Genomic DNA, 25,959 nt, shown 5'->3' with positions numbered 1-25,959 from the left:
CGACGATTGAGGAGATGAAAATCGAATCACTGAGAGAGCTCAAGGAAATACTCAAGAGGTGCATATCCGAAAACCTTCGAGGATTGGAAAAAACGCTGGCACATTTGTTTTATGTCGAAGGGGATAAAATAGAAATTGATGAATAGATAAATATTTTTTTGAAAAAAATGAAAATTCGCCTTATTTTTTTAAAAGACCGCGTACAACTTAGATTAAGTATGCTATTTCTCCCTCCTCCCATATATAGTAAGGAATATTGTCATAATTGAAAATTGTAAGGTGGCAATGTATAGAGTCAGAGTCAGATATGCTTTATTGTTAAAACAGTTTAGGTTTTGTTGACATAGCAGGCTTAAGAACTAAAACAATCTGAAACATTAACATAAAGGTCAAGACTTTAGAACAAGATATTAATATGGCTCAAGCACACTTCAAAAAGTTTATGGTGAAAGTCTGTGATAAAAAATTTTATATGTTGACAAAACAGGCTTAAAAACTAAAACAATCAGAAACATTAAAATAAAGGTCAATAATTAAAATTAGATATTAATTATGGCTCAAGCACACTTCAAAAAGTCTATGGATAAAAGTCTGTGATAAAAAATTTTATAAATTGGAATTATAAGTTGCGAAGTCATCCGAAAGAAATTCCTCAATAGTATAATAAACTTTATCTAGCAGAAGTTTTTTTACTCTTTTTCGAAACCGTTTGTAGCATGTTAACTTTCTGATTGAAAGGGGAAGATGATTGAATTTTGCTATTATAAAGAATCGAATTTTTAATTTGTGCTGTTGATGGGATAGGGAGAGGAATATTGAATGTGAGACGAGTGGCATAATTCTGAGTTGAGTTCGAGATGTTATCTTTGTGCTTTTTGTGCATTAGGCAGACTGTTTCTAAAATAATGAGGCAGTAGACTGTTAATATGTGATGTGCTAAAAAAAGAGGCTTACAGGAATCTCGCACTCTAGCTCCGGTAATGAATCTCACTTTTCTTTTTTGTATTATGAAAACTTGACTCAATAAGTTTTGACAGCTGCTCCCCCAGAAACAAATTCTGTACCGCAAGTGGGACTCGAAAAGTGCAAATTATGCTTTTCTAGCAGAGTGATAGTCCAAAGAGTTAGAGATAGACCTTATCGCATAACAACTTGATGATACTTTTTTGCATAGTATAGGGTCATTGTGGCAACAGCGGGTCACACTTATTTTCAAATCACATATCTTTGTAACTATACGAGCTAGAGGCGTTAAATTTGAATGAAAGGAAAATAGGTTTATTAGCTGCATTTTGGTTAAAAAAAAGTTTAAATGCATTGGCTGGTTTTTTAATAATACATATTTAAAAAAAAAAAAGAATTTTGACCCACTGTGTCCTCAGATGGGTACACAGTGGGTCAACCCTGAGGGCACAGTGGATCAGGTGTATATTGGAATATAAGAAAATAGGTAACTTCTAATATTTTTTATCAAATTCATATTTCAGGTTACACCTAATAAAAAATGATCAATTTCATAACAAAAAATAAATGATTCTAACAAATTATGGTTTTCTTAGCTTTTTAACGTAACAATATAATATTTGTTTGGTCATTTCACTCATTCAGTGACATTTTGATTGTTGTTAACTTCTACTGGAATGATAGATAATATGTGAGATCTTTGTTAAATATTTAAGTAGTGTTCACAAAAAAAAACTAGCACAATCACAAACCAACCAACAAAAAAATAACAAACTTAAGATATTTTAAAACTTTAAACTTCTTCAAATTAAAATTAAAATAAAGTAAAATGAGATATTTTCATCTCTTAACAATCCACTATGACCTTTTTTTATAGCTTATCGACTAGATCACAATTGAGATTGAGATAAATTTTAACAAAACATAAAATCAACTATAATAGCATTCCACATCAACTAGCGGATATCGATTTGGGAAAAATCAACATTAAAATAGTAGTACGACTGTTGGCGTAAAGTGCTTCCTCCTAGACAAGGTTTAGGCAATAAAAGTTTTATATCGTTCTCATTAACATATGATAAATCTGGATTAGTTGGCATGTTAAACTGACATTTGCGATTTGCACGGAGGAAACTTACATAATATTCTAATTTATCATTACGCTCCTGTAAAACTTTTCCTACGAAATAAACACTTTTCCTTTTAGTTGAAAAACGAACAAGAACATAATCTTCTTCCGTTGGAAAGCGAGGCAAGACATTGAGCAGTAACTTTTCATCAGTTAGTATTTCGATTTTATTCCCAACTTCCTCGCAACAATCAGAGTCGTCATCTTCCTCGCACCAATCAGAGTCTTCATCATGAAAAGAAATATTTTCAGTGTCATCTTCTGATTCACTCTGCAAGACTTTCCTAACAGCTTTTTTCTTTGGTTCATTTGCTTTGTTCTTTTTTTCCGGTGTATCGGTCGCGATTAAGCTGCGGCCAGGTTTCCTTTTTCTTTTGTTAGCCCTTGGCAGAGCTTTGAGGGGATGTCTAAATTGGCTAGGGCTTATAAAAGCACCTGGTGATACCGGTGCATCTTTCGATTTAGAGCACTGGTGTTTTGCTGGTTGTTGTAATTGTTTTGTTGCAACTAAAGACACATGCTGTGGCTTCAGAGGCTCTTGTTCACGCTCAGGCTCTGCTCCAGAGAGTGATCCAGTTTCTAAAACTGAAGAACTGTTTTGCTCGATATCTCTGATATCTTGCAAAGACACGTCAAGTGGATTTTCATTAATATTGGGATTGGGACGATCAGTCACAGTGCCGGGTAAAAAATCTTCTTCGGTGAAAATATCCCTATCGAAAGGATAGATACCGGTTTTTTTAAAGGAATTAATGATATTTGTTGGAGTCATGGCCTTGATGAAAGCTATCCCTATTAGCTCAGCTATATCATAGATCGTCACTGGTTTCCCTGGATTTTTAAGCAGCCAAGATTCCATTGCGGCGCTGTAATAACTTTTCAATGGCGAATAAATACCCACGTCCTAGGGCTGCAGCTTTGCTGACGTGTGAGGGTGCAGTGTTAATATTGTTACACCGGTTTCTTTAGCTAAATCTAAAGCTTCTATAGATAAGTGCGACTCATGGTTGTCCATAATTAACAATGAAGGATTTTCTTTAGAACTCGAGGTATGTTTAATGAAATGTTTCATTGTAGTAACAAATAGCTCACTATTCATCCAACCAGATGATGTAGCTAATCCTAATGATCCAGGTGGAGCACCTTTAAGCATGTGGTCCTTATAGTTTTTCCTGGGAAAAATCAGTACCGGAGGTAAAGCTTGGCCACTTGCACTAATAAAGCAGCAGGTTGTTACCAGGGTGCCTTTTTCACCGCTTGTCACTTTTCCAATATTCTTGCCTTTAGGACCAATTACCTTTTGAGGTTTCTGCACCGTAGTTGTTGCCGTCTCATCTAGATTGAACACTTTAGTACCATCAGCAAATGAAGAATGTCTTTTGTAAACGTCTTGTAGATTATCGAAGAAGACGTTAACAGTATCCTTGTTGAATGCAGTTGCCCTTCTGGTTTGCGTAAAGACAGTTCATTATGACGCTTGCGAAAAGATTTTAACCAATCAATACCTGCCATCTGGTTTGAAATCCATGACTGTGGCATTTTGAGTTTGTTTATAACAGCCATTTCATATGCAACTTTCCGACAATCTTTTGTCGTTAAGCCGTAAAACATAAGAGCACAATTATTGAATATCTTTTTCTTTTGCTACATATTTTTTTTCCCGATGTAATTTCTAGTAGAGCATCTTTCATGTTTTCTTTGGTGTAGTTACCTATTTGTCTACATAACGGACGTTTCTTTGGCATAATCTGTAAAATAAAAATATCATTACTGCTATTCAATATAAATCTGTAAAATAAAAACATGAAAATATATTATATACATATAACATTCAATCATTTTCGTCACAGTGGGACAGTGGGTCGACCCACTGTGCCCACTTTACAAATGACCCACTGTATACCACTCTCGCCAATTTCATTTTCTGACGCAATAACAGAAATGTTCACTGTGATCATAATCCTTAATGAACTGTCAAATGAAGCCTCAATAACTACTTATTGCCTTAACATTATAACTCAGAGGATAAGATTAATAGATACGAATCTACTGTGAAAAAGACGCAACTATTGCTTTACCCTTTCTGTCCAATATGGCGTTGACTCACTGTGCCCTTCTGACCCACTGTTTGCCACAATGACCCTACTAATATGCGTTCCAAATTTTAATTTGTTCTCTATGTTGAGGCCTAAACATTTGTTCTCTAGTTCATGATAAATGATGTGTTCTTCAAGAATTATATGATCCAGGTTACATTTAAAGGACATTATATTAGTCTTTGATATATTGAAAGATAATAAATAAATTGGCATCACACCATTGTTTAACTTTGCCGATATCATGCTCTACCCTAATTTTTAGTGCATCAGTGCTTCTTTCATGCCAAAGTATAGACGTGTCATCAGCAAAACTTGTGAATTTGCCTTCAATCTATATATATGCTAGATCAGTTATATATAATAAAAACAGCAAAGGCCCGAGGGCAGATCCCTGATATACTCCGCATTTAATGCTTATTTTATCTGATGATGAACTTTTGAAATTCACTACTTGAACACGATCTGATACATGTGACTCAAACCACAACAAGATGTTTCCTCTAAATCCGTAAATTTCAAGTTTTTGAAGCAATATGTTGTGGTCAACATAGTCGAATGCTTTTGTTAGATCACAAAATACTGCCACTGCAGCCTAACCAACATTCAGTCGAAGGTAAAGTTCTTCTAAAAAAGCAAACATTGCATAATTTGTGCTCTTAGAGGCTTGAAAGCCATATTGATTGGAGTGAAGCATATGATTTTTGTCAAGAAAATTTAGGATTCTCTTGTTCATTAACTTTTCCACGATTTTAGATAGAGTTGGCAGTAAAGAAATAGGCCTGAAGTTCGCAGTTATATTAGAATCGCCTCCTTTAAATAATGGGATAACTTCAGCAGCTTTTAGGCAATCTGGAAACATAACATGTATGCTTCTGCTAAGCTTCTGCTAAGATATCTAATACAGTGTTTGGCAGTTTAACGAAAATTTTAAGTGGGAGATCATCCCATCCTGAAGAGTTTTTCTTTTTTATGCTAGAGATAATTTCTTTTATTTCAGGGAATAGTTGAATGAGTTCGAAATGGCTACATGCCTAAGGTAACTCATTGGGTTCTCATTGGTTGATAATTTTTTTGCTATTTTTTGAGCAATGGAACAGTAGTAAGTGTTTATTCGTTTAAACTCAGTTCACTATCAACAAAAGATTTTTTGCTTTTTCCTCTTAATTCGTTAACAATTTTCCATGTTTCCTGCTGTTTATTATTTGCATTTGATATTCGATTGCTGTAATAAGTTGTTTTCGCATTTTTTATGATTTTTCTATAAATGTTCCGATAATTGTTATAGTAGGTGATGATCTCTGAAATATTTGCGGATATAATGGAGACACCTCAAATTTTTAGCTGAAACTTTTATGCCTTTTGTCATCCAAGCCTTCTTTTTCTTAAGTTCAATGTTTTGAAGTGGAAAAGCTTCATTAAAAATGCTAAGCAATTTTTTCTGAAATTCACGTAGAGGATCCTCAGTTGTCACTATATGTCCCCAATTAGAATTATTACACAATTCTGTAAATTTTCAAAATTCTTGTTGCTGTAAACCTTACCTTGTTTATGTTGTACTGAAGATTTGTCAATGTTATCAAAAGAACACTTACACAAAATTGCATCATGGTCAGACAAACATGTATTGACTACTTCACAACTTATTTTTTTTCATGTAAATTAGAGCAAACATAATCCAATTGGCTTGATGAATATTTACAATGTCTCGTAGGCACCTCAATGTGCAATTTTAAATTGTATGTATTGAATATATTATCAATTGAGGTCTTGCTCTGCAATGCATAGTTTAAGTAATTTATATTAAAGTTTCCTGTTAATAGAACAGATGCATTGGTTGGAAGGCGTGATAAAAGTATTTCTAACTTGAGTAAGAAATTTTCTGTATCTGTAATGGGAGATCTATATAAACATTTTATGAAAAGATTGAATCTCTTGCTGAAAATTATAGAAAATTCAAATTCTTTTTCGACCAGTAAGTCATCGTAATTGTCAATGTTGGATATATGATTGAGTTTTAAAAATTGTTCACCAGCAAAAATTATAATTCCACCATGAATGAATCTACTACGGCAGAATTTTGACACTATAACGTAATTTGGTAGATGAAAACGTTCGATCGAGTTGAGCCAATGTTCGGTCAATAAAAGTAAATACGGGTATTTTAAACTGTCCAACAAAACATCCAGTTCTTCACTTTTGTTACGTATTGATTGTATATTCAATAACATTAATGAGATTGTCTGATCTTCGACCTTTTTCATATGATTCTCAAGAATATGTGTATTTGATGCATTCTCAGGCCCTGTCACATTTCCTGACTCAATCGTGGATATAAAAAATTTGTTTGTGTAATTTATTCACCAGCCTCGCTCAGCAAGTGAGGATTTACTGGTATGTGGGTCTTCTGGATAGAGTGTCAAGTTACCTTCAGGCCAGGTTATCAGTTTTGATTTTCCGGTATTTTGTTCAAGAAATCTCACTAGCAATTTGCAGACATACATTTTCCTGTTCTGTTTATGTTATCTTGCTGGTAGTTTCTTCTCTGTAACACATTATTACATTCTACTACTGTAGATACGAGTCCTGGACGAAAAGCTTCTTTCAGTAGAGACACATTTTTCTGATATATTCTGTCATTTTTATATTCAATGTCGAATCTGTAAGGTTCTGTGACGACTAGAATGTTGGTATTATTCATTTTAGATGAGAGTTCTGTTGCTGAACATTTATGGTTTCAGTCAGGCCAGATAATAACGGTATCAATTTTTGTTTCAATAAGTTCATCTTGACTACAATTTGGCTTTAACAATGATTCCACAATGCAGGTATTGGTCAGTTGTCTCCTCAGGAAGCTTGCCATATTTCGTCCATTACTTCCAGCAACAAAAAGAATTTTTTTATTTTTTGTTTTTTCTTCTTCGTTGGTACCCGATATATTAGCAGTATGATCACTAACTAATTGATTTTTCTGCTTAGTCCATTTATTCTCATTTTCTTCCTGTGTAGTGCCCACAGAAAATGTTTTTATAATTTTACCTACGCCACTGGTGTCACCTAGTGATGAGTCAGTTTGGGTTTGTTTATACATTTTTGTACAATTTGTGACTGTTTGAGTACCTACGCTGTTTTTTGGCATGTTTTTATTCTCAAGTTCTTTTTTAATGATTTCTATTTGTGCCTTGAGCTCGGATATTATCATTTCTTGTTTTTCTAGTATTTTGTTCATTTCAGTTTCATTTCTGAAGGTTTCCTCAACAAAGAGTTTGTGTTGTTTCTTGAGTTCATTTATGTGTTTGTTCTTGGTTTCACTGCCCACTAAGCTCTATTATAGTTTTTTCTAAAGTGTTGATTTCCACTTTCTCAATATTGATGGTGGCTGTTTCACTGGTCTGATCAGGACAACAAATAATTTTGTTGACCTTAACTCTTTTCAACTTTCTATATCTTGGTAAACAGCTTTTATGAAATACACTGGCACATTTGGTACAGATATAGTGACAAAAAAGGCTTATTTTTACAACATTTGAAGGTGCTATTTACACTATCTTCTACACTGTCAGCCATCTTAGTTATTGTTCGAATACGAATTTCTGATAAGCTACTGTTCTTATAATTTGGTTTTGCCGGGCATGTGAGGGGAAATCTCCCTTTGCCAACACCCATACTAGTACTTTTGAGTGTTTTGTAATTTTTCACATTTTGGGTGACTGGTTTGTTTCACACAGTGCCTGCATCTCCCCTTGCTTGTATGTACTAGCGAGTGAACATGAACTAACTTGTTTGTAGTGATTTCATTACAAAGCATTAGATATGCTTGAAGTCTATATCTGCTCACTCTTTGAAAAGATTGATTACATATCCGATAAATAAATGTGTCATTTGCAAATGAATAAATTTATATGACTTATCGAAAATATTTTTGTTTCAAACAATTCCTACCCTAATTATGAATACAAATAGACTTTTGTTTTCTCTGTCATTGAAAAAGCTAAATAAATACATTATGAATATCATAATTTCTCAGTTCAAAATGTTTTAACACAATTAGACATTGTGTTACCTCAAAGGTAACTGGGGACAATTATGTCAAAGCAATTTTTCGGGTTTGGTGGACGTGGTTTACCGGACGTTTCATCTACAACGACGGAAGATATCAAAAGTAGTGAGGTAATGGACGAAATGCTCTACTTGTCCTTATAGCACATACAAAGATACACAATACATTTTTATGTGCTGTTGCAACTAGAACACGTCGTCTTTTGCCTCATCGCCTTTTATAATGTCTACAGTAGTTGAAGACGAAACGTCAGGCATACTATTACCAATAAAACCGGAGAATCTACTAAAGTGTAATAAAGGACAAATTGAAAAGTTCACCCTGAAAAGTTACTGCATGATATAAACCAATTAGTGAAGATTCATAAATTTTTCTTATAAACCTTTAAGACGGATAATCTCGAATTTTTTTCAAGTAGGTAATTTCTCCGCCACGAAAATAATTCTTCTCTTTTTATAAAAGCACTTTTCCTACCTCATTTCATAAATTTGATGTTCATTTGATTTAATGTGCATAATAAAACATGTTTTGGGCATCGATTTCATTTCTGATAAATAACAAACGGAATTTGCATGAATAGCATTTTTGTTGCAATAATCAAGCTTAACTTGTTATCTTCCTCTAATTTCACATTTATATTCATATTCTACAGGTTTTGAGAATTCTGAGAACGCTTCTCGTCGACACTTTAGTTAAATCACTACAAATATTAACTGAGTCGTTATTCAACATATTTTCATTCCGTTCACGGAACCCACAATACACATTGTATATAATAGTTTTTTCTCCATCAGATAAATTCGGACGTCTGCGTTTGCTTTGACTTTTTTATTTACTGTTAATCCGTTTCCTAGAAATGTAGGTATAGAATATTGTGATGTCGACTACATTATAACTTCTTGAGAATGGATTAAATCTATAGAAAGTGTATTATTTATCTAGGGTAGATATACATAAATATCATTATTTATTATATTATTGAAAAGAAATTCCAAAACTGTCATCAGTTGACTTTTATCAACAATCCAAAGCACTTGTTACGAAATGTATCATTTAATTGTGGAAATCATAAAATACATATATACAATTTCAGAGTTCCAATCTAGTAAACATCAGCTATTTTATTTTCTTGATAACTCTGTATTTCATTGCATAGTTAATGTAGTCTGGGGAAGAGAAAAAAAAACGAATTATTATTAATGAAATAAAATTCTCAAAAAGAAGGAATGCTCAGTGAATACTTCATACAAAGAAGTATTGCCATTGGAGTATACCAAATTTCGTCAACGTGTACGTCACGGCGCAAAGGACGAGTTTGTGTTAATACTTCTGGTCGGAAGTCAACCTGAAAGGATTTTGGGTGACGGTTGAGAAACGAAAGTAGAGTGTGTCACGTCAGTTACCATTTTTGTGTTGGGCATTATTTTAGTGGAAGCCTTTCCCTTAGAGGAGGTGAGTTTTTCAACCATTTGATTTCTGGAACCAATATCACAACTGAGATCACTTTATGTAGATCTGCCGGTTTCCATTAAGCTACGGACAAGTACAGCCTTTGGTATTTTCCAAGAAGCGTGGGTCGTCCAACCATCTCGAACGTTTTTGTTCTGGTTTGGAACCTTTTGGATCCCCAAATACCGTCTTTTGCTGTCGACCAGTTTTGAAAAAAAAAAGAAAAGTCGAATTGCTCCAGTTCGACATATATCTATCGAATCCAGGATATTTATAGTATCGCCTGACAACTGAACTGTTTCGTTTTTTAACCCTCCAGACTACATCCAGAATCTACTCGACCTCTCAGACAGCCTGTTGCTGATAACATCCAGAAAAGAAGGGACTCATTTGGTGAGGAATTTCCAATTTTTTACATCAGAGTTGATTTCCACTACACAGACAACCTATTTTTGGAAACCAACTATATACCTGGTGTTTCCTTTTTGAATTATATGTGCCTACATGCATGTAACGTTTCAAAAATTATTTCCAACGTTTCAATAATTATTTTGTGTAGACGTAATGAAAGTCATATGAATTTACTTTATAACGTTGTTTTGTAAGATCCTATTGCAGCTGCAGCGGCGTCGTATTATTTCATTTGTTGTGTTACTGGATCACATCCTTTTTGTAATGAAAACAATAACCGCTTTTTTGTCTACCATATTTTGGTTTAGTCTGCAGCAACTATTAAATAATTTTCTGACTATGCATATTTTTATTTCTTGATTTTAGCAAAATCAAATCAAGTGGCGCCCCATCCAAAAAAAGGTTGTTCCACAAAATAAAAAACCCTCGACCACTGCTCTCCCAATATATTGACTGCCGTTAGCAACTTGTTACCTTTTTTTGAAATTCTCTATTAGCCGTGGACTTTCATTCGATCGTCATAAAAAAAATATCACATAGAGGTAATAAGTGTTGAAACAGACATAAATCTTTATAACTAAATTATGACAACATATCAAAGAAAATGAAGTTACTCCAAGTATTATTCAATGTTACGCTCATGAATGTTAACCTAACCGCACCCAGCTGATGGGGCACAATATTCATATCTTTCTCTATCTTACGTCAAATTTAATCTGCCGTTTTTTTTCCGTCTCATAAACACCTCTGTACACGCAACGTTGCCATTTATAAATTTTAGTCATAGAATATAATTAAAATGTTTCATATTGATTTAATATACATTGATGCTGTTGAATACAATTCATTAGCAGGCAGTTTCTTCAACGAATTAAACACGTTGTCCGTTATTCTATGACTATTTAGATGCGTGTGTAGGATTTAAATAGTAGATGATGAAAAATATGGAGTCACAACCTGACAACGATGTCGTTTCAATGCAATATTTTTGAGAATTTAGTGCCTACTATTAGGGAAATTTAGTATACATGAATACATATATTGGATGCTTCTTGAGAATTCAGTCAAGGCTCATATTTTCGTTTTCAACCTCTCTTCTTTGTAAAGGCAAGGTACGATCCAATTCCACAGAGTTATTTGAAATACACTTGTTACCTGCTAAAAGAATGTATGTGAATTCTTTGAGTATTCTAATGTTTTCATGAGTTTCTTTGGTGATAATTTTTGTTTCACTTCATTCTACAGCGTGATAACCAGTTGATTTGAGAATATGCTTCGTTATCTCCGTGAGGTTTCACCTATATAACTTTTTCAATAGGAACAAGGTATTGTAAATACAATCTTTCTTTTTTTCAACCTTATTTTCAGCTGTAGCTTGTGTCAAAAGAGATCTCAATGTGTTAGTAGTTCTAAAAGTTGAATTGAAGGGGTTATATTTTTAGGAGTGATTAATTTTTTTTTTGGGAAAGAAAGTTTTTGGCATGCATGTGGAATAAGAATCAGATATCATTCACATGAGTTCTACTTTGAATGAATGGTAATAAATTGTACTCACATAGAACACTGTCACCCTCACTGGTATACACCGATGTTTCGCCTTAAAACACTTGCCCTAAGGCTCTTCAGTACCAAATTGGATAACATTATGTGTATTTTCTATAATGTTATCCAATTTGGTACTGAAGAGCCTTAGGGCAAGTGTCTTGAGGCGAAACATCGGTGTATACCAGTGAGGGTGACAGTGTTCTATGTAAGTACAATCTATTACCATTCATTCAAAGTAGAACTCATGTGAATGATATCTGATTCTTATTCCACAACAAATGTTTGAAATACAAACTGAGTAGAGAAAAGTATCTTCTGTATAATTCAGTGTTCATATAGAAGTATTTGTTTCGAAAGAATTATTTTCTTTCGTGTAATTCAATGTTTATATGAAAGTAGCTGTTTCAGAAGGACTTTCTTTCAATTTGTGTCTGAAAGTTACTTCTTTGCATGATCTACACATTCATGTATAGAGTTTCAAATTGATTACTTCCTTCCTTTCTTTGAAAGATTCTCTCATCCCTTTTTTTTGTATCAGATGGAGTAGTAGAAAGCCAAAAACTTTCTTTTCTAAAAGTTGTTCTTACATTATATCTATAACGGATGCGTCTCATTTTCTCAGACAAACCAGGAAGATAATGTATGATGTTAGTTGTGAGGTATGTGTATTGTTGGATTTGTGATGATTGTGGGATCTGTATATGTTGTGTATTACGTTTACCAAATTTATTAAGAGCTCTTCCCACAAACTTTTCCGGATATACGTTTTGCTCCAACAGTGTTTTAGTGTTAGTTATTTCGTCTTTCATTTTATGAACTGAATTGCAAACTGTCTTCGCCCTATCATACAAACATCTGACTATACCTTTCTTGACGCTAACTTGATGATTGAATTTATAGTGAAGACATCTGTTTTTGAGAGTTTTTTTTAATAAACACTCATATCAAGAGTATTTATCGATTTTTTTATCATAACATCGAGAAAAGGAAGTCGATTCTAGTGTAAATTTAATTTTGGGCTCTTTGAGTTCACATATTTCAAGAAAACGTTGATATCATCTGGGTTATGGTCTCAGGTAGCGAATAACATCATAAACATATGAGGGTGGTCCCAGAAGTACCTGGTCTGACTTGGAGATGGCGGCAGTTTGAAAAATATCACTGTATTAGAAAGAACACAATCTATAAAGCATATGTTTCAAGTTTGAAGACGCTGCGTTGTTTAGTATTTGTTTGACAGCCATCAATAGCGAACGTTTTCGGTTGATTTGTGAAAATGAGAATTGGATATCGATATGTACAATACTTTTATTTGAAAAACCTCAGCCCAACCAATATAAAAGATGAATTGTATTCTACCTTGGGTGAGTCTGCTCCTTCGTTTACAACAGTAAAATATTGGGTAGCAGAGTTCAAACGAGCCGTTTAAACGAGCTTCGTAGAAACTTTAAAGAAAATCCACAAAGCGGTAAAGAAAATCCACCAAAAGCTACTGAATGATCTTCGACTGAAAGTGCGCGAGCTAGCAGGCTTAGTGGGCAATTCAAAAAGTACGGTACATCGCATATTATCTGAAAATTTGGACATTAGAAAGTTATGTGCAAGATGGGTGCCGCGTTTGCTCACACTCGAGCAAAAACAGTGTCGTGAAGATGTTTCAATTGAGTGTTTAGCGAAGTTTCACAGCAACAAAGCAAAATTCTTGCGTCGTTTCATAACCATGGATGAAACATGGGTCCATCACTTTATACAAGGGACAAAAGAACAATCAAAACAGTGGACTCAAAAGGGATAACCGGCTCCAAAGAAGGCGAAGTTTTAGTTGGTGTTGAGAGGACTTACCTGGAAAACATGCTTGGTCTATCTTGATGACATTATAGTCACCGAAAAAAGTTTTTAGAGAGAGAAAATCAAAGCAGTGCAAGAATGACCAACACCGAAGAGCAAGCACGACGTAAGAAGCTTCCTTGGAATCTGTAGCTATTACCGGCGTTTCGTGAAATACTTTGGGAAAATTGCCAGACTGCTGTATAACTTAACTGAAAAGAGAACACCTTTATTGGCTGCCATACTGCCAGCAAGCATTTGCTGCCCTGAAGAGACATTTGACCAGCGCACCGATCCTGGCATACCCGAAGGCTTGTTTATACTTGACACGGATGCATCCCACCATGAAATAGGAGCAGTACTTTCCCAGGTATAAGAAGAAGAAGTCGTCATCAGCTATTTTAGTAAGTCTGGGAACGTCCGAAAGAAATTACTGCGTTACTAGAAAAGAACTCCTCCTAGTTGTCAAAGCTGTGAATCACTACCACTCCTTTTTATATGGCCGTAATTTTTTTATCAGGTCAGACAACTCAGCACTTCGCTGGCTCTTCAACTTCAGAACACCAGAAGGACAAATAGCTAAGTGGATCGAAAAGTTACAAACTTTCCATTATGAAATTCAATATCGGAAAGGAAAGAGTCCCGGATATGCAGATAGCCTCTCAAGAAGACCATGCCTGACATCCGGATGCAAATTTTGCCAACACCAGGCTACCAGAAGAAGAACTTCCCACCAGATGTGATAAGGTAGCGGACAGAGATTCCTTTATGGACAGCTCTGATAGGGAGATAAGCTCCCCCACCTCCCGCCGCTTCGAGTTCCCTCTGACCCGGAGAGTCCTTTGTCCAGGGATACGGACAGACAATTTGAGTAATCACCTGACCATGGTGTGGTACGGTCGTTAAGAGACTATGAGGGTGACACTACCTTCCTGACGAGGCAAGAATGGGACTCCATGAGCATTCCAGGTGACCTACTCACTCGGAAATGGGAAAGCCCGGATGGAAGAACCCACAAATTCCAAATGATCCTTCCTAAGACGTGTATCCCGAGTATTGTCGAACAGCTTCACAATGGTCGCACTGGAGGGCATTTCGGAGTAAATACAACTATCAGTGAGCTTCAAGGAGGGCGATGCAGTGTGGCTCTACCAATCCCAACGTCGGAAAGTTTTGTGTCCCAAGTTGCAGAGACCATGGTAAGGACCTTACTTGGACCTTACTTCTGTACACCAGATACGATCTGGTGTACAGAATCCAATTGTCACCCAGAAGCAAGCCTAAAGTTGTCCACATAGAGATGCTGAGTCCTTACATGGGTCGTGATGTCCTCTCTCGGAATGTTGTTCGGGGCGAACAAGCTTAGGGAAGGGGGCCACTGGTAGCTATAAACCAGGCGTGACGTGGCTAAGAGCGCGCGAGCCAATCGAGAAGCAGCTAGAAAAATGTTACCGACTTCGACAGATTATCGGAGAAATTTCGACGACATTCAATTGCGATATTTAAAGGCTATCCACGGAGATATTGGGATAATCAAGTACAGTCAAGTGGACGTTACAGTGCTGTACGCGAAGTGATCTAGTAAGGCGATAGGCATTCAAATAATAGTTGAAGTTTTAGTTGAAATGTTTGTTGTATTGAAGTGAAATAAAGTTGTTTGATTATTCAGAGTAGTCAATTATTGGTGAACCCACGGGTAAAACCGTAACAACACTATTGCGGTAACCAATTCCGAAGTTGGAACTATTTTTGGAGCAACTGCAAAATTGAATCCTTTTACTAATACGAGTTGTTTGTTCATATTTAATTCTCTAGAAGACAAATTCACCACCGGTTCTTTCACGAATGTTTTCTTCGCATATCCAAAAAAACTTTTGTTTCTCTTCAAATAGCTTTTAGAATATTCAAATATGGATTCTGTTTCTGATGTAAAAATGAATATAATATTTCTGAATGCAATTATAGAGGTAATCATAATGGAAGGAGATGTTGAATCATATTATATATTGTTCTAAATTACAAGAAATGTCTTTCAAAGAATACTTGTCTTATTGCCTCTTCAACATCAATCTGGATAATATTAAAAGATGAAGCACTAATATCTCCTAAAAAAATATCCCCGAAGTTCTTATGGATAAACAAAGAAAAACAAATATTGAAATTTTTTGAATTGAAGTCTTTCTTAACTGATTGCGATTTCATAGTGTTTTTACCAGTTCAATGAAGGGAAAGTAAGTGATTCGAAACGAATATAATCCCTGATTTATGAAATATTTAGGAACAAACAAAATCCGAACTGGTAGACTCAGAAAGTACTTTAGGTTTCATTTGATTACGACCTACTAGCCCGGATTTTTCTGTCTGTGTTAAAACAGTAACATTCCTATTCAAATTTAGTATTTCCCCCTCATAAAAGTTTTATCTGTGGTATTCATTTCAGTGGAGGAGGGGGGGGAGTGAAAATTGAAAAATGCATATAGGACTTATATTTAGTGGAGTAAATTGAATTTAATTTCGTTTTTTCAGAATTTCTGCACAAGAACTGATGAGATTATCGGCCTATAATACAGAATGAAACAACTACATGGAGATACAATTCTGGATGCTGTAGGTGGGAGTATAGCAAAGATGCAGATGAGTCACTTGGAATGTAATTTCTATTTTCATTGATGTAAATATGCTATCTCGACGTTAGTACGACATATTTTTCCATGTAAATGATTGAAATAAAAGTACACCAAATTGTTTGGAAGTCAGTACATCCTACAAAGAAGGATATTGGTCAAAAATTGGATCAATCAATAGTACTGCTGTGTTAATTGAATTAGGCGTAACTGCATACAACTTCATTTTCTAGCATGTTGGTTTATGTTAAATTTTCTGTGCCATGCTTATATTTCAGTATAACGAATATATCATTTTTGTCAAAAATCCAATTGTTTCTTCGCTTCCTACCATCAGTAAGTACAAATTCTCAGCACATATATACACATCAGGTACGACTACGTATACATTCATTGTTTCATACATTTCTTAGATATAACCACGGCCGCGGATCGATACTGACTGACTCTACCGACTGACTGACTCTACCCTTGGCCGCATTGCTAATTTTTATATTTGTTATGAAATATACCCTCAATCTCATAACATGGAATATGGTCATAATGAATCCATTTTGTTGAATGTGGCTTCAAATCGCGAAATACATGATTTTCTTTCAGAAAAACAGATGTGAAGTGGTGTATTGCAGATATTTTATATTTGTTATGTCTACAAATTGCTAAATACTACTTTCAGAAAAACACATGTGAAGTGTTGTCATTGCTAATATATCATATCTGTTATGAAATATAACTTTCTGTCTTATAAAATGGAATATGTGGGCCATACTGAAATACAATTTGTTGAATGTGTCTTCAAATGGCAAGACACATAGTTTTTTTCAGAAAAACAGGTGTGAAGTGTTGTATTGCTAATTTTTATATTTGTTATGAAATTTACTTTCAATCTCATAACATGGAATATGGTCATACTAAATCCATTTTGTTGAATGTGGCTTCAAATCGCAAGATACATGATTTTCTTTCAGAAAAACAGATGTGTAGTGTTGTTTTTCTGATATTTTATAAATTGATGGATGATGATGGACAGAACATTATATTTGTTATGTCTTCAAATCGCAAGATACTTCTTTCAGAAAAACACACGTGAAGTGTAGTATTGATAATACTTTATATTTGTTATGAAATATAACCCTCGATTGTATAAAATGGAATATGTGGGTCATACTGAAATACAATTTGTTGAATGTGTCTTCAAATGGCAAGATACTTGGTTTTCTTTCAGAAAAACACATGTGAAGTGTTGTATTGCTACTATTTCATGTTTGTTTTGATTTCAGTTCGCGGGAAATATGATTTTCTTTCAGATAAACAGATGTGAAGTGTTGTATTGCTGATATTTTATATTTGTATTGAAATATAGCCTGTGATATTATAAAATGGAATATGTGGGTCATACTGAAATACAATTTGTTGAATGTGTCTTCAAATCTCCATATACATGATTTTCTTTCAGAAAAACAGATGTGAAGTGTTGTATTGCTAATATTTTTTATTTGTTATGAAATATCACCCCCAATCTCATAAAATGGAATATGTAGGTCATAATAAATCCAATTTGTTGAGTGTGAATTTAAATCGCAAGATACATGATTTTTTCTTTCAGAAAAATAGGTGTGTAGTGTTGTTTTGCTGATATTTTATATTGGTTATGTGTTGTATTGATAATATTTTATATTTGTTATAAAATATAACCCGCGATTCTATAAAATGGAACATGTGGGCCTTACTGAAATACAATTTGTTGAATTTTATCTTCAAATGGCAAGATACTTGGTTTTCTTTCAGAAAAACACATGTGAAGTGTTGTATTGCTACTATTTTATGTTTGTTATGAATTCAATTCGCGGAAAACATGATTTTTTTTCAGAAAAACAAATGTGAAGTGTTGTATTGCTGATATTTTATATTTGTTGTGTTTGTAAATTGCAAGATACTACTTTCGCAAAAACACAATGACATGTGAAGTGTTGGTATTGCCAATATTTCATATTTGTTATAAAATATAACTCTTGATCTTATAAAATGGAATATGTGGGTCATACTGAAATACAATTTGTTGAAGGTGTCTTCAAATCTCCATATCCATGATTTTCTTTCAAAGAATCAGGTGTGAAGTGTTGTATTGCTAATTTTTATATTTGTTATGAAATATCACCCTCAATCTCCATACATGGAATATGTAGGTCATAATGAATCCTTTTTTATTAATGTGGCTTCAAATCGCAAGATACATGATTTTCTTTCTGAAAAATAGGTGTGTGGTGTTTTTTTGCTGATATTTTGTATTTGTTATGCCTTCAAATCGCAAGATACTTCTATCAGAAAAACACACGTGAAGTGTTGTGTTGATAACATTTTATATTTGTTATGAAATATAACCCTCGATCCTATAAAATGGAATATGTGGGTCATACTGAAAGACAATTTGTTGAATGTGTCTTCAAATGGCAAGATACATGGTTTTCTTTCAGAAAAACACATGTGAATTGTTGTATTGCTACTATTTCATGTTTGTTTTGATTTCAGTTCGCGGGAAATATGATTTTCTTTCAGATAAACAGATGTGAAGTGTTGTATTGCTGATATTTTATATTTGTTTTGAAATTTAGCCTGTGATATTATAAAATGGAATATGTGGGTCATACTGAAATACAATTTGTTGAATGTGTCTTCAAATCTCCATATACATGATTTGCTTTCAGAAAAATAGGTGTGAAGTGTTGTATTGCTAATATTTTTTATTTGTTATGAAATATCACCCCCAATCTCATAAAATGGAATATGTAGGTCATAATAAATCCAACTTGTTGAGTGTGAATTTAAATCGTAAGATACATGATTTTTTCTTTCAGAAAAATAGGTGTGTAGTGTTGTTTTGCTGATATTTTATTTTGTTTATGTGTTGTATTGATAATATTTTATATTTGTTATAAAATATAACCCGCGATTCTATAAAATGGAACATGTGGGCCATACTGAAATACAATTTGTTGAATTTATCTTCATATGTCAAGATACTTGGTTTTCTTTCAGAAAAACACATGTGAAGTGTTGTATTGCTACTATTTTTTTATGTTTGTTATGAATTCAATTCGCGGAAAACATGATTTTCTTTCAGAAAAACAAATGTGAAGTGTTGTATTGCTGATGTTTTATATTTGTTGTGTTTGTAAATTGCAAGATACTACTTTCGCAAAAACACATGTGAAGTGTTGTTATTGCCAATATTTCATATTTGTTATAAAATATAACTCTTGATCTTATAAAATGGAATATGTGGGTCATACTGAAATACAATTTGTTGAAGGTGTCTTCAAATCTCCATATCCATGATTTTCTTTCAAAGAATCAGGTGTGAAGTGTATTGCTAATTTTTATATTTGTTATGAAATATCACCCTCAATCTCCATACATGGAATATGTAGGTCATAATGAATCCTTTTTTTTTATGTGAGTTCAAATCGCAAGATACATGATTTTCTTTCCGAAAAATAGGTGTGTGGTGTTTTTTTGCTGATATATTGTATTTGAAGGGTACAGGGGAAAAATCGGCTAAGTCACTTTTTGTTACATTCGATCTAGAGGCATTTTTAAGGTTATATTCACTTTTGTGAGGACATGTGCTGGTAGATTGATGAACTATTAAGGTATGTTGACTTGTCGAAAGGTTTTACGTGTGTACGCTCATGCGTAATAAAAAAAAATATCCCCAACGCACTAATTTTTGGAAAATATGATAATGAAACCCTGACTTAGCTTGTTTTCCCCACAATATTACTCGCAGATCGGGCCAATTTTGTCTATATATGCTGATTATCAGGTAAGTTAATTCATAAATAATATCACACATTTTGTTAAAGTATATTTAAAGAAATGTTTAATGTGAACAATGTAATTTATCTTTTAGCTTGACGGTGTGGAATATTTTCAAAATAGTCTTGCGCTATGGGCCCACAAAACTTTTTTAGGCACTGGAGGTCAGCATATTTTTCGGCAGATATTGGCAGCATCCCTGAAAGTTGAATATAATGAAAAACAGAATAATTTTTGCAACTATCTTGTTACTTTCGTAACTTGCTTCAGGCAATATGAATTCGTTCCCATTCAGACGTCGATGCACGCGCTTCTGCTTCTCCGTTAATATAGCTGTTTCCCACATTCCATTGAATGAGCATCGATACCTCATAAGTCGTGGATGTTCCTTTGTAATCTCCAGTTCCCTTATTGGCCGAGTGGGGAAAGGGCATTTTTTCTTTTGATAAAGAGCAGTTAATTGCTGGGACCACTGGCGGAAAATTGTTTGATTTTGTTCATTAATTTTTACGACAACGAATGGTGACGGCTTGCATCTAGATGACTGCAGTAGTTCACACATTTTTTCAAGTGTCTCTCCTCTGGCCTTAGTGTTTATAAGGCCCATGTTTTTGTCATTTTCCATGTACGAATGTCCCCTGATCGGACAGGTAACTTTTACGTAATCAAGACGTTTCTAATACTGAACGACATGATGTAAAAATTGGAAAACGTTGTAGTTCTTGTTTTGCTCTCCGCACGAATCGCAAAATATTTCTAGTTTCCTAACCTATGGATCCAGTTGGTTATAGAGGAAGTTGAAGAGTAAAGAACAGATATCATCACTGCCCTTTTTTCCAATACTTTCTGGGTATACGTAAAACACATTTTCGGATGTAGAGTGTGTGTATATTAAATAGATATATCGAAAGTTGGCGCTTATAATAAACATCATTTGTTGAAATGTTAGGCAATGGAAAATTTTTTCCAAAGTCCATGCATATGGACTCCTGACTTTTGTCTTTACGGCTGGCGAATTTAGACCTCTTCTTACGGTTGTAAAATTCTTGCGCTCTCGCCTTGTGGACCATATTTTCTATATTTAAATTACGAATCTCAGTAGTTGTTTTTAAGCGTTTCTGTTCGTCTGCAACATTTGTACTTGACAGTTTATGTTCCAGGCTTTTAATTTTTAATGAGTACTGGTCACAGGTACTACACGTGTCAGTTCGTGGGTAACCGAATGAGATATTAAAGTTGCCATTGAATATAGTAGGGTAACTTTCCACTTCCTTTGTCTAATTCTAGATCGATATGCCGCCACGAGCCCATCCATTTTATCGACACCACCTATCCTCTGATTATAGTTGTGAATAACTTTCGGTTGGGAAATATTCTTTTTAGATTTTGTTTCCCTGCACCATCTTTTCGCAGATGTAACACTTGTGTCTTCGAAATTGGTAGCCATGGTAACCACTTTGTTATCTTTCCATTGTGTTAGTGAAAGTTTACCGTTTGATAAAAATTTATAGGTACCTCTCTCTGATTTGTTCCAAAATCCCTTATCAGGAAATGGACAAACCTCCATCCTATTAGCTCTAATGGTACCTGTTGGACATATATTATTTCCTGCTAAATGAGTCAATAAAGTAATGCTGGTGAAGTAATTATCAAAGTATAATTTGAAACCTTTTTTTTTGAAACCCTTATTCGAAGGTATTCCTGCTGAGTTCACCAGCGATATCACAACATCTCCTCCTAAGCCAAATTGTTTCTCATTGGTGGATTTACCAGTATAAATATCGAAACTAACCATATAGCCAGTATTACTACAGAGGCCCAGTTTTTATAGCCGAATCTGATTGGTTTTCCCTTTATATACTGCTTCGCATGATGCTTCCCATAGTAAGGTATCATGCTCTCGTCAATAGAAAGGTATTCATCGAGACCTCCATGTTCTCTGAAATTTTTGTTCAAATCATCAATAAGGGGACGCAGTTTATAGAGTTTGTCAGTGGAGTCATTTCGGAGATTATCATTGAAATGCATGTGTCTAATGAGTTGTTCAAAACGATTCAATCTCATGGAATTCAGAAGTATTTTAGGAGTATCTTCTCCACTATTCCACAGAACATCCTCTTGTTGGGATACTTAAGCATACCCAGAAAGTAAAATTGCCCCTAGTAGAACATATAACTCCTTTTTGGAAAAGTTGAGAGTTGTATTCTTATGCTGTCCATATATTTCAGTTTGATCCACAATATTCTCCAGAATATTGTCATCAAAAAATAGTTTGAAAAAATCTTCTGGTGTCTCTGCCATTCGGGCCTTATTTGATGGTAGCTTAGGTTCGCAGTGGATATTCATATCGTAATCTGGGGTATTCGTGGACCAATTATGTGACTTGTTCCTTTTCTTGCTCGATTGATTTTGTAGTATAGAGGTTGGTCGTTGAGATGTAGAGGGCATTTGTGATAATAATTGTTCTTTTAGAAGGGATAATGGAATATTTGATTCATCATCATCATCATCACTTTCGATGTCATTATTTCCATGACCTATTTCACATGGTTGATTGAGGATACCACGAGGTAAGTGATTTATATTACCTTCTTCTTGGTCAGATAAGTCACTATCTTCGTTTGTTTCTGCCCTAGTATTTTCAGGTGGTTGGATATATATGCTAGCGCTATTAGAAACATTTGTTTCTTGTTCATCATTCTCTTCTAAATATTGAAGTAACTCGTGAAGTGATAATCTGAAAATAACAGGAAAAATTGTACATCATGCATGGAGTCCTTTTTATGGGATCTGTCAAAAATACTACTATATTCATTAGGTATAACATGCGAATGCGAAAGAAACGTCATTGGGTGTTAGAAAAGAGGTTATTATATAGAATATCCTGGTTTTCATGATAATGGAATTGATTATTAGATGAAAATATTGAGTACTCACCCTCCATTTTTATTCGAATATAAACTTGGATCCATAATAGAAAATTTCAACACTTATAGCGCTCTACGGACGGAACTTGTTACTTCATGCAATAACAGTGAGCAACTGGAAGGCATTGGCGATGTTTTGCGGTCGAGCAAAGCTGGAGGTACAGCATTGACAATTAAAATATCGACATCCTTTTAAAAGGACCATATGCACTAATGGGTTAAATAATTGGTTTATTTACTTTTCCAAAGCACACTAGCACACTATTAGATACCAATACCTCAATGTATACAAATTGTAACTTTTTGTAAGGTAGGTACATACCAATTTCGAATTGACTGATCTGAGACAGTTAAAAAACTGGATCGAAAAGAAATATTATTAAGTATAAAAAAATGTTGAATATCCAAAACAAGTGATGAATTCAATAAAACGAGCAAGAAAACCACGTCAGTTTCCGTTTGAAACAGTTTATCTCGAAAACGGTTCAAAATAGAAATAGTATTATCTGAACAAAGTTAATCTAGAATTGGATATAGAGCTCAAAAATGTTGAAATATACAGGGTGTTCCATTTGAAAAAATTGAGTTCCACTCATTTTTTCATGAGATCAAAGTATCTGCATTTTTTAAAGACCCTGTATGAGGCAAATGAAAATATGACTCGGAGTAAAGATCCTAATATTACCACCCCACTCCATTTCAAACTTTATCGTTTTAGTGCAAGAGAGTTCAAGATTATCAGCATTTATAAAAGTTCATGTTTGGTAAAAAAAATATCGAAATTAATTTATATCTTCTAAACGGTAAGATTGGTATAGAGAAACAGTATATGAATTTGTTGACAAAGTGATAATGAATCATAATATGATATATACGGGGTGTTCCATTTGAAAAATCAAAGAAGCCGCTACTTTATAGTAGAAGCGACAACGCCGCTTCGTCTGAAGGTCATATTGATTTATGCATACTGTTAAATTTTCAGGTTGATCCGTTAAATAGTTTGTTAGAAACGGCTAATTAACGCTCATCATGAAAATCCCTGTATATGTAGTGGACGACTTGAGTGTTGATGGCCAGAAGGTGAATAAATCTTTGCGCCAGTACCTAAATGATGTGAAACAAAATGGAATCAAAGCATCTATGAGACATAATGAATTAGCACTGAATGATAAAAGATACTGCTTAGAAGAGCTACAGCAAGATTTTTCAATCTTAGATGAACTCACTGCTCTTTAAGAAAATCAGCTTCCAAGAAAACACTGAGGGATAATCCGCGTCGTGCTGCAAAAGGAGTGAAAACCAATTGATTTGATGTATATATATTTCATCTGTTCTTCTATTTTTTTTTTTGCTATATTTCAGTAATAGTTAGTTGTGCCTTGAAATTTTCATTGATTCGAATTGTTATTTTCTATTAAAAATATTTTATGTTGTATGGGCTTGGGAGTGAGATTGATGAAATATGCGGAACACAACGGTTTGTCACATAAACACGAGATTCATTTTGAAACAATTCGTAGGATTCAAAGAGGCGGAATATTCAAAGTTTGTTATCAATACCATCTCTAAAGAAACATAGCTCAGTTGATATACAACAAATGACGATATCTGTTATGATGGTTACCAAATGTTTCGTAAAGATAGAGGTGAAGGAAGGGGGGGGTGTTGCAATTTTTATCAGGAAAATTTTCAGAGCTACTTCAATACAGAACATCCTCAATCAAACAATTGAACAAATCTGGGTAATATTCACCATTGACAAAAAAGTTACGCTGTTGCTTTTATGTGCAGACTTCCGAATCTTTCTCCCACAATATTCTTACCTGCCTCAGAGGATAGTTTATCTTCAATCTATCCCATATTTGAAAGTATATTATACGTTTTGATCTGTTCAGAATTATTAACTATATCCGTCTGTACTACGACCGACTGTGGTTCATTTTCTGATCATTTTTTAGTGTTTTACAAGGTGGACTTAATCAAAATAGTAGATAAGGGTTTCATGCACACCTATAAAGACTTCAGCAAATTTAATTTGGATCTTTTTTCCTTTCATTTTAACTGCATAGTATCCCCGGAAACTTCTAAAATATCGGATAAAAACCTGTTAATTCTAGATAACTATGCAATGTTTTATAATGAAGGTGATACAAACAAAAATGACGGTGTGGTAATCAATCTTAGACATAACAGAATTAATTGCGTTTAACAGATAGTGCAAATAGGTCAATGTATGGCATTGCAACTCAAAGCAGATATAGGAAAGAAAAAGAGTATTCTCTCAACATCAGTTTATAGGCCCCCATCGTCAGACGCAACTGAATTTATACAAGGTCTACAATTATTCCCGAAACAAAGCAATCAGAAATCATGTTTTTCTTGGAAGACATTAACCCTTAAATGCATGAATTTTTTTTTCTCGCGAAATATCGAAAAGTCACAACTAATTATAAAGAAGTAACAGTGAAAAATAATTAAAAAAATTAATCTTGATTTTTCAGTCTGTTTTTATAAAAATAATGTTTGTTGCCAACTGGCTACATTATGCATTAGTACTAAAAAATTATTCATGGAAATTTTTGAAACAGTTATTGTTTTTGTTTAAGCACAACCCAATTCCACATTTTTCGCACTTGGTACGTGTGAAACCCACACAGTTGGGATATTTGCACCTCAATTTCAAATCTTGCGGCATCGGCCAATGACCAGTTTGATCTGTGCGTACTTCTTTAGGTGGCACATGTTTAGTTGGACCTCTTTTTCTTTTCTCTTCGATCTCAGACTCCAAGTTACTAGGTCTACCACGTTTGGTACGATATGCACCTAACTGGCACAAATGAAAGGCAACTTCAGAGCGAAATTCGGCCTGATTCTTGACTTTGCTAGCACGACCGTTTTCAGAATGCACTCTCTTGTAGAGTAACCAAGCATTCACAAGGGTCATATCAATAAGATGGTAGAATATTCTCATGTAGGGTTAGTTGGGGTAAACGTAAACAGGGGCAATTGCAAACACGTTTAATAACATTTGAATTTGGCGCCTACGAATGTTGCCAAGCCGCGACGGAGACACTGCAACTTTCATCCGTATTCGTCTGTTTACACCGATTGT

At 34.3% G+C, this 25,959-nt stretch overlaps 1 long non-coding RNA gene across 1 annotated transcript in view; it reads left to right on the top strand.

The window, feature by feature from the left end:
• The window catches only part of LOC141483375 (uncharacterized), a 41,799-nt gene extending 25,575 nt beyond the window's left edge, over positions 1-16,224 (top strand). The window contains exon 4 of the long non-coding RNA XR_012466054.1: positions 16,007-16,224. This is a non-coding gene — a long non-coding RNA (uncharacterized lncRNA). The remainder of the gene's footprint in view (positions 1-16,006) is intronic.
• The last annotated feature ends 9,735 nt before the right edge of the window (positions 16,225-25,959 follow it).

The sequence above is a fragment of the Leptinotarsa decemlineata genome, unplaced genomic scaffold (assembly GCF_025532065.1).
Source record: "Leptinotarsa decemlineata unplaced genomic scaffold, Ldec_3_MD MMD2_P_RNA_scaffold_14, whole genome shotgun sequence".
Lineage (NCBI taxonomy): Eukaryota > Metazoa > Arthropoda > Insecta > Coleoptera > Chrysomelidae > Leptinotarsa > Leptinotarsa decemlineata.
This window is presented reverse-complemented; position numbering and strand designations above follow the sequence as displayed.